The 16,019-nt window shown below is 50.9% G+C and overlaps 1 long non-coding RNA gene across 1 annotated transcript; it reads left to right on the forward strand.

The window, feature by feature from the left end:
- The first annotated feature begins 452 nt into the window (after nt 1–452).
- Nucleotides 453–2,907, forward strand: LOC117082747. The gene is made up of 3 exons (XR_004436756.1): nt 453–547; nt 709–865; nt 2,597–2,907. It is a non-coding gene; the product is annotated as an uncharacterized LOC117082747 (long non-coding RNA).
- The last annotated feature ends 13,112 nt before the right edge of the window (nt 2,908–16,019 follow it).

Here is a 16,019-nt window from a genome sequence, read left to right on the forward strand (position 1 = left end):
ATTTGCATTTGGGCTAACTGGAGCCCTGGGAGTTGGGTCAGAAAGCAGCTGTGGGTGGAATCTTTCATGGGCTGAAAAGGGTCCCTCCAAATGTATAGGTGGAACACCTACTCCCAGCACCCGAGTGTGATTGCATTTGGAAGCAGTGTCTTTAAAATGGCAATGAAGGTTAAATGTCAGTAGACAGGGCCCTAATCCTGTAGGACTGGTATGCCCGTAAGAAGCGATGAGGTCCCAGGTATGCACAAAGAAAAGGCGCTGTAAGGACACAGGGAGGAGATGCTGTCTATAGGCCCAGGACAGGGGCCTTGGGAGGAGCCAGTCCTGCCCATATCTTGATCTTGGACCTCCGGCCTCCAGAGCTGTGAGGACATAAAGTCCTGTTGTTTAAGCCACCCGGTCTGTGGTGCTGTCATGGCAGCCGGAGCCAGTGTTCAGGATCCTAGGAAGGAGCGAGGAAGAGTCCACCCAGGAGTGTGGCCCAAGTGCCTGGGAGGGGAGCAAGCAGGAGTCCGAGGCCTCCTGGGGTCGCTGACACACATGGCAGGTCTGAGAAGAGGAGGACAGGGAGGGACCATACTGTGGAGCTGGGGGTGAGGGCGGCGAGGAAGAGGGGGGCTCAGTGGGGACCCCCACTCGTGTCTCTGTCTTCAGCCCTCTGACACTGTTGAACCAATCCCCTGTGTTAAATTCTCTCTGTTAAAATAGCTGGGGTGCCTTCCGCTCTCTGGACTGGGCCCTGAGACTCACGGTTTTAGGGATGCAACACTGAAGTCAGAGGGTAACAACACCATGGTGTGATAGAGGAGAGACGTGGAGGCTCCAGGAAGGTGTGTGGGGAGGGTGGCACAGCCACCCTCGAGAGGTGAGACCTGGCAGGTGGAGGCAAGTGAGGGTTTCCCTGCTTTCACAATATTCTTTTAATAGTATTAAATCTTTAAAAAATTGAATGTATGATGTGTGCACGCAGTAACACACACCTGAACAGCATCAGAAGGCACACAGTGAAAAGTGGAGACCGTACCTCATTCACATTCACGTGTCTGCTCTGGCCCCACTTCCCGCCTGAAATTCCAGACACATGTAAGTATTTTTCTGTGTGTGCGTATCCTTTTAGCTCAGATGGGTAAATGGTAGTGTATTATTTATATTGTTCTGCTCTTTGGTCTTTTAACTTATGAAATATTTAAAGTATATAAACATACAGAATACTGTGCCAAACACCTACATGCCCCCGGCTGGGCGTCAGAAGTGGAGCCTGACCAGTGACCCTGAAGTCCGCACGAAGCCCACCCTCCCCGCAGAGGAGCCCAGATTCTGAATTTGGCCCCCGTTATTCCCATGCACAGGTACAAACACTGTAAATAATGTGTGTGTATTCATAAACAGCATGGAGATTTGTTTAGCATTTTTTCTGAAGTTTATATGCCCATCATCCTACAACTGGCTTCTTTTGCTCAGTGTCCACTCTGTTTCTGAGACCCATGCATGCCGTCTGTGTCTCTCTGTGCTGGTGTTGTTTCTGAGACCTGTCTGTGGCTCTGCCTCACTGAATTCACTGGCTGTGTATAGTTCCAGGGCAGGAAATGCACCACTCGTGGCCTGTGTCTCCTGTTGTACACTCAGGTTGGTTATTTTTCCACCCACTGCAAATTCTGCCTCCAGGATGTTAGGATGCCTGTGATCCCAGCTTCCATGAACAATTCACTTTTGCCAGAGGTTGCAGCTTTTCTTATGGTAATCTTCTCTGCAGAATGATTCTCATCTACACACAGACACATGGTCTCATGGTGCTATTTGTAAAGACAGCTGCGTGCTGGGCAGGAGGAGTTGAGATTTGTCCTCCCCAGATCAAAAAATCCAACTTATCCCACACTGAGCCTGTGTGCTGTACTGAGCCTGCACAGTGTACTGAGCCTGCATGCTGTACTGAGCCTGTGCAGTGTACTGAGCCTGTGCAGTGTACTGAGCCTGTGCACTGTACTGACCCTGTGCAGTGCACTGAGCCTGTGCGCTGTACTGAGCCTGTGCGCTATACTGAGCCTGTGCAGTGTACTGAGCCTGTGTGCTGTACTGAGCCTGTGCGCTGTACTGAGCCTGTGCGCCATACTGAGCCTGCACAGTGTACTGAGCCTGTGCGCTGTACTGAGCCTGCACAGTGTACTGAGCCTGCATGCTGTACTGAGCCTGTGCGCTGTACTGAGCCTGTGCGCTATACTGAGCCTGTGCAGTCACACTCTTCCTGGACACCACCAAGGTGTTTTCCACACTACAACTCAGACTTTTTGAGAATGTCATGTAAATGACGCCCTGCAGGGTCTCATTCCACGGGCCGGCTTCCAGGTCCATCTGAGGTGATGCATGTGTCCACACAGGTTCCCCTTGATTGCCAGTGGTGTCCTCATGCAGAGGCACCTCAATTTGTCCATCCATTCACCTGGGGAGGGCTTTGGGTTGCTTCCACTTTGGCCGTCGTGAGCTGTGCTGCTGTGAGCCCTCATGCAGTTTCCTGGGAAAATGGGCCTTCACTTCTCCGGAAGGAATCTCCAGGAGTGGGGTTGCTGCCTCATGTGCGAAGTGTGTGTTTCTCCTACAGGAAACTGACAGACCATTCTCTGGAGAAGCTGCACCTGCCCCGAAGCCGCTTGCTTGCTCGCCAGACACCTGGAGGCTTCAGCACCCAGGAGAATGCAAGGACAGATGTGTGATCAACCTGGGCCAGGGCCGCCACCCTCCACAGGGCACAGGGATGCTGGGGCCGGGCTGGTCTGGTGTCCCAGAGCCACAGGCTTCCCAGGGCCATTCACGCTCTGACAGCAGGCATCTCTGGGGCACCTACTGGGAGGAGGGCTGGGTGGGCCTCTCTATCCCCTCTCATTTGTAGGACAGCAGATGGGAAATCCCTGATAATGGCTGAGGTTGACTCTTCAGCCAGCCTGGTAGGGTGGGGCTCTGAGCCAGACGTAACTTAAAGTAGGAAAGTAAAGTAATTCCACACTCTGAGCACACCTGGGTTTGTGGCTGTGAGTTCCCAGGTCTGCCCATGCACCAGCAGCCACCGGGCGAGGGGGTGGGACATCACCACAGTGATCCGGGTGAGGGGGTGGGACACCATTGCAGTGATCACCTGACATCCCCTGATAGGATTATTTGGTACATAGACTTTATTTTTAGGACAGTTCTGGGGAAATTGGAGGCAGGCACAGCGATTTCCTACACAGGTCCTGCTGCACAGATGCACAGCCTGGCATTGTCAGGTCCTGCCACACAGATGCATAGCCTGGCATGGTCAGGTCCTGCCACACAGATGCACAGCCTGGCATGGTCAGGTCCTGCCACACAGATGCACAGCCTGGCATGGTCAGGTCCTGCCGCACAGATGCACAGCCTGGCATTGTCAGGTCCTGCCAGACAGAGGCACGGCCTGGTGTTGTCAACATCCCCACCCACAGGGGGCCATTTGATGTAACTATGAACTCACATTGACCCAGCCTCACCCACAGTCCACAGTTCACACTGGGGTCCACTCTTGCTGTTGGGTGCTCCGTGGGTTCGGACAAATGTGTCCACCACACAGAGCAGCTTCCATGGACCCCCAAATCCTCTGTGCTCCAACTACCATCCCTTCCTCCCCTCAACTCCTGAAACCCACAGATGTTTTGCTATCTATCACCATAATTTTGCCTTTTAGAGAATGTCACAGAATTGGAATCCTACAGTCTGTAGCCATTTCAGATCGGCTTCTTTTGCTTAGTAATATGCACTTAAGTTTCCTCCATGCCTTTGCATAGCTTGACATCTCATTTATTTATTTACTTATTCTTAGAGATAGGGTCTTGCTCTGTCGCCCAGGCCAGAGTGCAGTGTCACAACCATAGCTCACTGCAGCCTCAAACTCCTGGGCTCAAGTGATCCTCCCAACTCAACCTCCCAAGTAGTTGAGATGACAGGTGTATGTTGCAGTACCAAAAAACAAGTATTCTGTTTCTATATAAACATTTTACTTACAACAATGACATCACACTTGGCTGACTTTTAAACATTTTCTGTCAGAGGCGGGGTCTCACTTTTTTGTCCAGGCTGGTCTTGAACTTCTGGGCTCAAGCAGCCCTCCTGCCTCAGCCTCCCAAAGTGTCGGAATTACAGGTGTGAGCCACAGGCAGAGAGCTCATTTCTTGTTAGTGTGGAATAATCTTCCAATATTGGGATATACCACAGTTCATTTATCTGTTCACCCACTGTAGGGCATCTCAGTTGCTTCCAAGTTTTGGCAGCTATGAGAAGGTCTGCATAAACATCTGCCTGTGGGTTTTGGTGCAGATGTGCCACATAGGATTTTTATGAAAGGCAGTAAGTGTTGTAGGTAATTTTAGGCTAAATATGGGGCAGTAAGCATTGCAGGTAATTTTAGGCTAAATACGGCCCCATACTTAACATCCAAGATGGCTGCGAATAGGAACAGCTCCAGTTTGCAGCTCCCAGAGAGAACGATGCAGAAGACGGGTGATTTCTGCGTTTCCAACTGAGGTACATGGTTCATCTCATTGGGACTGGTTGGACAGTGGGTGCAGCCCATGGAAGGTGAGTGAAGCAGGATGGGGCATCACCTCACCTGAGAAGCACAAGGGGTCGGGGGATTTCCCTTTCCTAGCCAAGGGAAGCCGTGACAGACTACCTGGAAAAACGGGGCACTCCCCCCAAATACTGTGCTTTTCCTAAGGTCTTAGCAACCAGCAGACAGGGTGATTCTCTCCTCCGCCTGGCTCGGTGGGTCCCACACCCATGGAGCCTTGCTCACTGCTGGCGCGGCAGTCTGAGATCGACTTGCAAGGTGGCAGCCTGGCTGGGGGAGGGGCATTTGCCATTGCTGAGCCTTGAGTAGGTAAACAAAGTGGTCAGGAAGCTCGAATTGGGCAGAGCCCACAGCAACTCAACAAGACCTGCTGCCTCTAAACTCCACCTCATGGGCAGGGCATAGCTGAACAAAAGGCAGCAGACAGCCTCTGCAGACTTAAATGTCTCTGTCTGACAGCTCTGAAGAGAGCAGTGGTTTTCCCAGCATGGCATTTGAGCTCTGAGAATGGACAGACTGCCTCTCCAAGTGGGTCCCTGATCCCTGTGTAGGCAGCTGGGAGACACCTCCCAGTAGGGGCTGACAGACACCTCGTATAGGTGGCTGCCTGTCTGGGATGATGCTTCCAGAGGAAGGATCAGGCAGCAATATTTGCTGTTCTGCAAAATTTGCTGTTCTGCAGCCTCAGATGGTGATACCCAGGCAAACATGGTCTGGAATGGAACTCCAGAAAACTTCAACAGACCTGCAGCTTAGGGACCTGACTGTCAGAAGGAAAATTAACATACAAAAAGGAATAGTATCAACATCAACAAAAAGGTCATCTACACCAAAACCCCATCTGTAGGTCACCAACATCACAGTCCAAAGGTAGACAAAACCACAAAGATAGGGAGAAACGAGAGCAGAAAAACGGAAAATTCTACAAATCAGAGCACCTCTTCTCCTTCAAAGGATTGCAGCTCCTCACCAGCAATGGAACAAAGCTGGATGGAGAATGACTTTCATGAGTTGACAGAAGTAGGCTTCAGGAGGTTGGTAACAACAAACTTCTGCAAACTAAAGGAGGATATTCGAACCCATCGCAAAGAAGCTAAAAACCTTGAAAAAAGATTAGACGAATGGCTAACTAGAATAAACAGTGTAGAGAAGACCTTAAGTGACCTGATGGAGCTGAAAACCATGGCATGAAAACTTCGTGATGCATGCACAAGCTTCAACAGCCGATTTGATCAAATGGAGGAAAGGGTATCAGTGATTGAAGATCAAATTAATGAAATAAAGTGAGAAGAGTTTAGCGAAGAAAGAGTAAAAAGAAATGAACAAAGTCTCCAAGACATATGGGACTATGTGAAAAGACCAAATCTACGTTTGATTGGTGTACCTGAAAGTGATGGGGAACCAAGTTGGAGAACACTCTTTAGGATGTTATCCAGGAGAACTTCCCCAACCTAGCAAGGGAGGCCAACATTCAAATTCAGGAAATAGAGAACACCACAAAGATACTCCTCGAGAAGAGCAACCCCAAGACACATAATTGTCAGATTCACCAAGGTCGAAATGAAGGAAAAAGTGTTAAGGGGCAGTGGAGAGAAAGGTCGGGTTACCCACAAAGGGAAGCCCATCAGACTAACAGCAGACCTCTCAGCAGAAACCCCACAAACCAGAAGAGAGTGGGGGCCAATATTCAACATTCTTTTTTTTTTTTTTTTTTTTAGAGACGGAGTCTCGCTCTGTCACCCGGGCTGGAGTGCAGTGGCCGGATCTCAGCTCACTGCAAGCTCCGCCTCCCGGGTTCACGCCATTCTCCTGCCTCAGCCTCCCAAGTAGCTGGGACTACAGGCAGCCGCCCCCTCGCCCGGCTAGTTTTTTGTATTTTTTAGTAGAGACGGGGTTTCACCATGTTAGCCAGGATGGTCTTGATCTCCTGACCTCGTGATCTGCCCGTCTCGGCCTCCCAAAGTGCTGGGATTACAGGCTTGAGCCACCGCGCCCGGCCTCAACATTCTTAAAGAAAAGAATTTCCAAACCAGAATTTCATCTCCAGCCAAACTAAGCTTCATAAGTGAGGGAGAACTAAAATCCTTTACAGACAAGCAAATGCTGAGAGATTTTGTCACCACCAGACCTTTCTTACAAACACTCCTAAAGGAAGTACTAAATGTGGAAAGAAAGAACTGGTACCAGCCACTGCAAAAACATGCCAAATTGTAAAGACCATCGATGCTATGAAGAAACTACGTCAATTAACAGGCAAGATAACCAGCAAACATCAGAATGACAGGATCAAATTCACACATAATAATATTAACCTTAAATGTAAATGGACTAAATGCCCGAATTAAAAGATACAGACTGGCAAATTGGATAAAGAGTCAAGACCTATCAGTGTGCTGCATTCAGCTAACGGTCTATCAATTTTGTTGATCTTTTCAAAAAACCAGCTCCTGGATTCATTGATTTTGTGAAGGGTTTTTCATGTCTCTGTCTCTTTCAGTTCTACCCTGATGTTAGTTATTTCTTGCCTTCTGCTAGCTTTTGAATGTGTTTGCTCTTGCTTCTCTAGTTCTTTTAATTGTGATGTTAGGGTGTCGAATCTAGATCTTTACTGCTTTCTCTTGTGGGCATTTAGTGCTATAAATTTCCCTCTACACACTGCTTTAAATGTGTCCCAGAGATTCTGGTACATTGTGTCTTTGTTCTCATTGGTTTCAAAGAACATCTTTATTTTTGCCTTCATTTCATTATTTACCCAGTAGTCATTCAGGTGCCTATTGAGGGGTGGGGGCCTGGGGGAGGGATAGCGTTAGGAGAAATACCTAATGTAAATGATGAGTTGATGGGTGCAGCAAACCAACATGGCACATGTATATCTATGTATCAAACCTGAACGTTGTGCACACGTACCCTAGAACTTAAAGTAAAATAAAAAAAAAAAAAAAGCCCCTGACTTCATCACTTCACCTCCAAGTGCATTTCCCTACTCCTGTCCTGGTTACAGTTTAAATGCAAACACGTATTCCTGGAGTAGGCAGAATTCAGCTACTTCTGTGGGAAATGCTTTTGTAGGTTATGCAGAAATGGAATGGAGGGACATTTTTTTGTTAGTAAGCATAACTTGTGCCTGCAGAAGAAAAACAGGATGTGGGAAGAAGCCTGTGACTTGGGGATTCTGTCTCCTCCTGCTGCAGCTGAGGAAACCTGCAGGCCTGGGAGCTCATGTGTCTGGCACATGAATGGAGGGGAGAGGATGCCCTTCCCTCCTGTTCCGATGGAGGAGCAAGGGCAGGAGGGGGAGGTGCACATAGAGCACTGGGTCCTGGTCCTTAGAGCTGTGCTTCATAGAGCATCGTGGATACCCAGTGAATAGAAAAAGGCAGCCACACCCGTGCATGCTTCAAGTTGGGCTGCCATGCTGGAAGAGCAACGAGATGTCTCCGGAACTTGTCCTGGAGGCCCAGCACAGGCTGGGGCCGGGAGCCCTGTCTGCAGAGCCATCAGGAGAGGCTGCAGTGGAGCCTAGTGATGCCCCCAGTGGGCTCAGCTTCCTGGTCAAGCTTCCACTGTATCAGTGGACATTTTTATTTGGGAGCAACTTGCCTTACAAACCGGCCATCAGGGGATGTGCAAAGAAACATCTTTAAGAAAACCTTCTGTGACACCTACTCAAAGAGATCGATGCTTTCTGTTTGCTTTAGGATCAGACCTATTTTTATTTGCTTGAGGGGCCAGTCACCTGGGGAGAGGATTGGAACGCTGAACTGGGCGTAGGAAGCCATCCAGAGAGCTGGCAGCTCTGATGCATAGTTCATGTTTCTCCACTGATTAAAAAAAATCCATACTAATATTAAAAATAGAACCAAAAAGGATGTTAAATTCAGTGACTTCATTTGTGGAATACATTGTATAGTTATTTACCTTAAAGTAAACTATTTTTGTGACTATTTATAGAATTTATTCTTTCAGGGAACACATTCATACATTCAGACATTTCAAAAAAGATGAGCTTCAAATGATTAAAAACTCAAAGGATCGCAAGTTCCAATGGAATCGTTGAAAGTTACCCTCCAGTTCTGAGAACTCTGGGTCTCTGTCTCCCGAGTCAGAGTCATGCAGAGCGGGTGCTGGAGGAAACGTCCCACTAAAACATTCCCAGCAAGTACAAAGGGACGCGGCTGGCTCTCCGTACACACTTCGGGGCTGCCTCGTAATAAGACTAGAGGGGAATCTCTGCCCCAAAGTGTTGGAATCTTTCATTAAGGGTTCCAGCCCTATGTGCACACACACCAGTAACCTGAATTCTGATATCTAGCACAGGGTGAAGAACACAGCTGTTTTCTAATGTTTGACATGCTGATGTAATCACAACGTCCACTGTTTGATTTTGTTTTTCTAGTGTCATTAACATTGTGTGTTTCTTTTCTCCCTGGAATGTGTCTGGAGAAACTGAATAAAATCCAGGGAGGCTACCTTAGAGTGGCTTCAGCTCAGCCGAGCAGGTCTGATCGACTGTGTCCCCTAAGCTTGCGGAATGGGACTGGAAACCTGGCACGTGGTCTGTGGGTGGGGTCTGATGGTGGAAGTGGTCTAGGAAAGGCAGGAAAGCTGCTGAAGGAAGAGGCCAAGGAGCAACAGGGGGCAAGTGAAGGCCCTTGATGCCATGTGTGCTGCGTTCGTGTCTGGGGACACAGGAGTAGGGGGACCTCACTGCTGGCTCCCCTCTCCCTCTGCTCCTGAGGACAGGGGCCCTCAGCCACACAGCCCAGCCTGTCATCCCTGATCAAAGGCTCCGGCTCCCTGCTGGTCCACAGGGTGATTCACAGCAGCTCACTCCATCCCTCCACAGGGCCCACGGGCACCACCTTCTTGTTCCTGCACCATCCACCCCCGCAGCCCTGCAGCTCACTCTGTCCTGAGAGCTTCCTCCCCGTGACCCTGTGTGGCCTGAGGTTTCCTCCCCTGGGTGGTGAGCCCGTGGGACTGAGAAATTGCTGCCCCCTCGTCTGTCAAGTGCTGGGCACCCTGTGTCTGGCCATCCCTCGAGCCCTAGGTGGGAATCCCTTCCTTACCAGCCCCGTGAAGAGAACTCGGCTAAAACACAAGTTGCCTCCCACGTTGCCCTCTGAGCTCTGCCAGAGCCCTGGGCGGGAATACCCTACTCATACTTCCTCCTCCTCAGGAGGTCCTCACTGGCCTCTCGGGGCTTCGTCTGGCCTGCACAGGTCTCTGGGGCACACACTCTCGCTTCCTGGGCAGTCCTTTGGGTGCAAATGACAGATGGCACCTGTGGGCCACTTGCCTCCCACTGCTAGCAGAGGAGCCTCCCAGGCAGCCACCAGTCTAGCCACTGTCCACCCGTGGCCCGAGGGTTCTCTCCCAACCCATGGCTCCCCTCTTCACCCTGGAGGCTGAGCTGTCTGGGCTAAAGCCACCACAGGCAAGACCTCAGTGGCCTTGTTGGGCTCAGTAGGGAGAAAGGGAGGGAGCTGAGTGACGCGGGGGCTTGACTCCTTCAGCTCCTGCCCTGCCCAGCAGTGCAGGTGGCTCCCTATCTGGGGGATGCGTCTGCTGAGGGGGTGCAGGCAGACTCCCTATCTGGCAGTTCCCCTGGGCTCCACTTTGCTGGCCGCTCCCTCCACCTGCGTGATAGGAGCCATTGCCAGCCCAGGCACCGCGCTGACCTCGCCCTGGGGGCCCCACCCGCTGCCCTACTCTCACCTGCACAGAGTAGTCTCTGGATCACTATGTATTGGCTGTGTTCATTTGCCTCAGACTGAAGCCTGATCTTCCCTTCTGGCTGGGCGCAAAGGGAGGATATATGAGGGTTGATTTGGAGAAGGCCCGAGCTCGGTCCTTTCATCAAGGGAAATGGAGATTAGTACTTCAAATAAGCTTGGAAGCCTGGGTGGAGAAGGCCCATTTCTGTGCAGATCTGAGCTTGCAGATCCACGTTACCAGCTCCTTGTTCCTGGGAAGACCTGTTTGGGGTCTGTGGGCTCCACGTGGCTGCTCCAGCCTCCTCTCCAGTGCCCGGCTGCTGTGCCTCTGGCCATGATGGACCGTTTATCATTTCTTGCCACTTCTGGGCCCTGCACCTGCAGGCAGTCCTGAGCTGGAAGAATTTTTCTAGATCCCTATCTCCCCTTCTCTGACCAAGGCCTGCTGGTTTCTCCTGACGACCCCAGCTGCTCTGGCTCTGGGAAGGGTGACCTCGTCCCCGCTGACTGTCTGTGGAGATGGCTGTGTCCCTCGTAGCTCAGACTTTCCTCCATCGTGAATTTCTTTGGGCTTCATACCCTAGCATCTGGTCTCCTCTCTGTAGGAGGCCTCGAGGGCAGGGGCTGTGTTCCTTTCATCCTGAGTCCTGGCCCCAGTCCCTGCACCCTCTGCTGCCTGGCAAAGGGGCTTCCTGGACGCTGGAGATGGGCGTGGTAGGGCGCACACGCTCCTGTGCACACCATCGCCACTCTTCTGTCTCTCTCCAGCAAAATACCGGACATGTCCAAGGCCATAGAATGGACCCATTCAACCCTTCCAGTCTGGCGAAAAGGACAACTTTGCAGACTCTTTTGGGAAGTCTTGCTCATGCAACATGACTTTCAACTCTGAAAGAAGTCCCGAGAGGCCGCCTGGAGCACTGAGAACTCGACAGCCTTGCTGTGGGTGTTTCCGCTCGTGGACTGTCCACGTGGTTACTCCCAACCTGATGACTTTACCCACATGGGTAGAGGTCAGAAATATTGATTGATTCTTGTTGAATTTTGAAATCTGTGTGACCTAGAGTTTCTTTTCTTAAACTTTTTTTTTTGAGACAGGGTCTCGCTCTGTGCTCACTGCAGGTAGGAGACACCACTAGCTTGGCCCAGGATGTATGATGTGGGCTGGGGGTTTGCCTCTGACACCTCCCGCAGTCTAACCCACCATCCCCGAGGGGTGTGGGGCCGCTGGCTCGCTTTCTGAGCATCCATGTGCCCCACGCTGCCCACATCTCTAGCTTCTAGTATTGCTGCCGTGAAATTCATTTGGTTTCATATATCTGCATAAATAATTTAATTTAAATGACTTTCATCACTGAGACCTGCCTGTTACTGTGAAATTTACAAAGATTAATCTACCTCCTTAGAATATTGATGAGCATGGTAGAAATTTTTTTTTTTTAAAGACTTAACAGTGGCATAATTGTGGCTAGGGAAAAAAAATCTAGTGAACTCTAAGCAAAATGGCTTCAGATAATTCCCAGGGTTCTGACTGCTAACATGAACCACTTAAAAAGTGTCAGAAAGGAGACTTTTAAATAATGGAGTAAAGTGAAGGTACCAGCTGCCTTTTACTGCTGCAACAAATGATCACAAACTTAAAAAAACACTCATTTATTCTTTGATAGTTCTGGGAGTCAGAAGTCTGAAATGGGTCTTACTGGGCTAAAATCAAGGTATTGGCAGGGCTGGTTCCTTCCGGAGGCTCCAGGGAGGATTAGTTCCCTCACTTTCTCTGGCTTCCACAGGCCACCCTGTGCCTTGGCTCACAGCCGCTCCCTGCATCTTCAAGGCCAGCCTCTCTCCTGCCCTGACCCTCCTGCCTCTCTGGCATAAGGCCCCTTACAATGCCAAGGACCCATCCAGCAAGCCCAGGGGACTCTTCCTGTCTCAAAACCTTCAATTTAATCCCCTCTGCAAAGCCCCCTTTGCCCCATAAAATAATATATTCCTTCCTTTCAGGGTTGAGACATGGACACATTTTTTGGGGCAGAGTTATCCTGAGGACCACAGGCTGGGTGTTCAGATCCATCAGGAATCATCACTTTTGAGACAGTCTCTGTCTCAAAAGAGACATATAAATTATTTTCCTATGGGTGGAAAATGAGGCAGATGGAAGGAATGTGGGGTGCACGCCTTCCTTGTGATGCCATCCAGCCCGGTTTCTTTAGAGAACATTTCTAATTAGGAACATATTTATTGAAATCTTTGCAACCTAGAGATTTGTTGTTGTTGTTGTTGTTATTTAAATTAATGGCATCCCCAGCGACCTGGATGGGACTGGAGACTATGATTCTAAGGTAAGTAACTCAGGAATGGAACACCAAACATCATGTGTTCTCACTCATAAGTGGGAGCTAAGCTATAAGGATGACACAATGGACTTTGGGGACTCAGGGGTAAGGGGTAGGAAGCGGGTGGGAGGTGAAATACTACGAACTGGGTGCAGTGTGTACTGCTTGGGTGACGGGTGCACCAAAATCTCACAAATCACCACTAAAGAACTTACTCATGTAAGCAAACACCACCTGTTCCCGAATAATTTAAAAAATTCTTAACGTTTTTTTTTTGGGGGGGACAGTCTCCCTCTATCAGCCAGGCTGGAGTGCAGTGGCATGATTATGGCTCACTGCAGCCTGGACCTCCTGGGCTCAAGTGATCCTCCCTGCTCAGCCTCCGGAGTAGCTGGCTTACAGGTGTGAGCCACTGCACTGGACCCTTTTAAAAAACTTTTTATTTGGACATAATTGTAGGTTTATATGCAGTTGTAAGAAATGATAGAGAGAGACCCTGTGAGCCCTTCACCCAGTTCCCCCACGGAGCATCTTGCCAAACTCCAGTCCAGGGTCACAGCCCTTCCTTCACCCAGTTCCCTCATGGAGCATCTTGCTGAACTCCAGTCCAGGGTCACAGCCCTTCACCCAGTTCCCCCATGGAGCATCTTGCCGAACTCCAGTCCAGGGTCACAGCCCTTCCTTCACCCAGTTCCCCCACGGAGCATCTTGCCGAACTCCAGTCCAGGGTCACAACCCTTCACCCAGTTCCCCCATGGAGCATCTTGCTGAACTCCAGTCCAGGGTCACAACCCTTCACCCAGTTCCCCCATGGAGCATCTTGCCGAACTCCAGTCCAGGGTCACAACCCTTCACCCAGTTCCCCCATGGAGCATCTTGTGGAACTCCAGTCCGGGGTCGCAGCTGGGAAGTTGGCTTGATGAAGGCCAGCATGCTCATGTGATTTCACCAGTTTTATGTGCATCTGCACAATTTTATCACAAGTGCACAGTCATGTAACCACCGCCACAGTCAGGTACACAGCAGTTCCACCACACAGACCTACCCCCCACCCGTTACGACCATAGCCACCCCCGCAGCACACCCAGCACCGTCCTTTGATGCAGGCTGCTTCTGGGGAAACCTGAGTTGGCCCATGAGTGGAGGTAGCGCTGCCTGGTGGGCTGCGCCTGCAGAACCTGGGGTCAGTTGTGATCGTTCTGCCCCTTGGCCTTGCACCCTCCATGGGGGACATGTGGTCACAGCGGATTTAACCCACGAACCCCTGCTGTGACGCCACGCGGCCTGAAAGAGAGAGTCCTGCCATGTGGAGACGCCGTGCAGAGGGCAGTGTAGAAATCTGGCACACATTCAATTGCAGAGGGGGCCGCACGACTCTGTGGCTCTTGCTCTGGTGTCCAGTGGTTTTTGTTTTTAGAGGACTAGACCCTCTTTAGTGGAAAGCTGGTTGAAAAGGAAGAGCCACCAGCCTGGGGCTCCTGGAGCGTGAGGTCACTGCTCCGTCCCGGGTCTGGCTCCAAAAGGGTGTGGTCACTGCTCTGCTCCTGGGTCTGGCTCCAGAAAGCCGATATTGAGAAGGTTTGGGTGGTGTCACCTGAGCTGGTGCTGCCAAAGGTGTTTCATTCCGAATATAACCTGGGGGGACCATCCTGCCTCCTCTTTGCTTGGTGCCAGGATGTTGTTCCTTTGAAGGCTCTCGGTCGTCCATGGAGGGTGGAGTGCCAGGTGCATCCCGTGGTCTGGGGCTGGGGCGTGTGAGCAGCTGACCCCTGCAGTGTTCCTGCGGTTGTGATGCATGCATGAAGTTTCATACAGAGACCCCAGAGCTCTCAGGAACTCACCTTTTTGCCCAGCCCCAGCCTCCTCACATCTGGCATCTGCAGGTGAATTAGCCCAGGATCCAAACTGTTTAATCCCTACACACTGTGTTCTCCAAAGGGAATGGAAAGGGACTGTCTTCACTGTTGCTTTCTTCACACTGGAGTTCTCGGAAAGTGTGGTAGAGAGGCCATGTGATCAAGCACCTGATGGAGGACAGCCTGGTTCATGCCAGAGGGCGTCGGGGTCTCCTGGCACCTAGGCCACTCTCCCCCGGCTTGTTGTACTCCCACGGTGGGGCTCTGCACCAGCCTCTTTCCCTCTGTGGGTTTGCGTATGCTGTTCCCTCTGCTTGGCATGCTGTTCCTGCCACACTTCACCTGGCCTGTGCCTGTGTGTCCTTGGAGTTCCTGCCCGAATGCTCATGGGAGACCTTTCCCAGGTGCACCACATCTGAAGTCATCCTCCTGGTCATTCTCTACTTCAGCTCCTTGCTAGTTTCTATCCAACCAAGCAATTACTTAATTCATGGACTTTGAGGGTGGTTTCTCCCACTAGACACACACACTGTTGGGGAGACGGCATCCTCTCTGCACACTGCGGCAGACAAGAGGCGAATAAACAAGCAAAGGGAGGGATGCACACCCTCCCCACCCTACCACACACCGGAGGGATACATAGCAAGAAAGTCACTTCGCTGACCCTCCAGACTGCAGGGGAGCAGAGCTGGCCAGAGGCACCCGAGGCAGGCAGGAGTCCGTGTCCTCTATGGTCAGAGCACCTGGCCGAGGGTCCAGCCAGCATCTCAGCTGGGGGCCCTGCCTCTTCTGCTGTTCTCCATCTGCCCCTCTATCTTTATCTTACTCACCTTCCTTCTTCCTGCTCCCCTTGCTTCCTTTCTTCCTGCTTGCCTGGCCTGAGCCCCTCAGGGAGGGGTGGGAACGGCCTGGCCAGGTGCTCTGTTCAGTTTCATAAACTTCAAGGCAGAGGGTGCATAGTGGGAAGTGAGCGGTCTCCACCAGCCCGTCTGCAAAATGTGCATTAGTATGGACAACAGAAATCAACGCATGGATCAGTTGTGCATCTGTTGGACATGTAGGATTTGGGTCTTTTCCCACTGAATTACATAGCGGCAAAGCTGCTCTGTTCCTAACAAAAAACACCTTTTTGACAGATTCCGGCTTTATCAGCAGGGATGTTTTGTAGAAGCCGAATCAGTTTTATAACTCGTGCATCTGCGAGGAAAACTCAGCTTCAGGTGACTTCCGGTCTTCCCCCTTTCCTCCCATCTGCTCATTTCCTTGTCCCAAATGCACACATACGCACACACTCAGACACGCTTGTGCATAAACACACACACAGATAAACACATGGACACACCATCCTCCCCTGTGGTCAGACACACTCCCCCACACCCCCACACTCACTCTCTAACCCCCTCCATCTCTGAGTCACCACGTGGACATCTTCTGATGAAGATTTGCACAAGTGAGAGCTTCACTTTAAGGGCTGACATCCACTGGGATGTGGGAGTTGTTGGTTTTTGCAGCTTAGCTGGTGTTTTCCTGCATGATGCCC

This window comes from Trachypithecus francoisi, unplaced genomic scaffold (genome assembly GCF_009764315.1).
Source record: "Trachypithecus francoisi isolate TF-2019V2 unplaced genomic scaffold, Tfra_2.0 Lachesis_group9, whole genome shotgun sequence".
NCBI classification, from domain to species: domain Eukaryota; kingdom Metazoa; phylum Chordata; class Mammalia; order Primates; family Cercopithecidae; genus Trachypithecus; species Trachypithecus francoisi.